This window comes from Triticum aestivum, chromosome 3B (assembly GCF_018294505.1).
Source record: "Triticum aestivum cultivar Chinese Spring chromosome 3B, IWGSC CS RefSeq v2.1, whole genome shotgun sequence".
Classification (NCBI taxonomy): Eukaryota; Viridiplantae; Streptophyta; class Magnoliopsida; order Poales; family Poaceae; genus Triticum; species Triticum aestivum.
The window spans coordinates 471,846,505-471,847,270 of record NC_057801.1 but is presented as its reverse complement, the minus strand read 5'-3'; positions in this window follow the sequence as shown (position 1 = coordinate 471,847,270).

Here is a 766-nt window from a genome sequence, read left to right as displayed (position 1 = left end):
CAAAGGATAAAATGTAAAAAGTAAAGGTGAAGAACACCATGACTCTAGTAAAAGGTATAAGACAAAATTGAAAGATATGCCCTTCGCAGAGGGAAGCAGAGGTTGTCATGTGCTTTTATGGTTGGATGCATGAAATCTGGATGCAAAAGAACGTCACTTTATATTGCCACTTGTGATATGGACCTTTATTATCCAGTTCGTCGCTTTTATTGCTTCCATATCACAAGATCGTATAAAGCTTATTTTCTCCACACTAATAAGTCACACATATTTAGAGATCAATTTTTATTGCATACAACATGACAACTTACTTGAAGGATATTACTCAATCCATAGGTAGGTATGGTGGACTCTCATGGCAAAACTGGGTTTATGGATATTCGGAAGCACAAGTAGTATCTCTACTTGGTGCAAAGACTTTGGCTAGCATGAGGGGGAAAAGGGATGGCAATGGGTAGGGTATGGGTGGGTACAACCACTACTAGGAAAAGGGCTATAGATGGAAATGACACTAATGGCGCACCAGACATGTGGTGCGCCATTAGTATATACTAATGGCGCACCACCTTCTGATGCGCCATTAGTGTTGAAACTACTAATGGCGCACCCTGCCCACGATGCGCCATTAGTACCAATTTTTTTTTTTGAACTAGTGCGCCTGTCCAAACATACTAATGGTGCACCGTGGGTGTGGTGCGCCATTACTAGTTAAACTAGTAATGGCGCACCATGCCACGGTGCGCCATTAGTAACCTTGGCCACCACT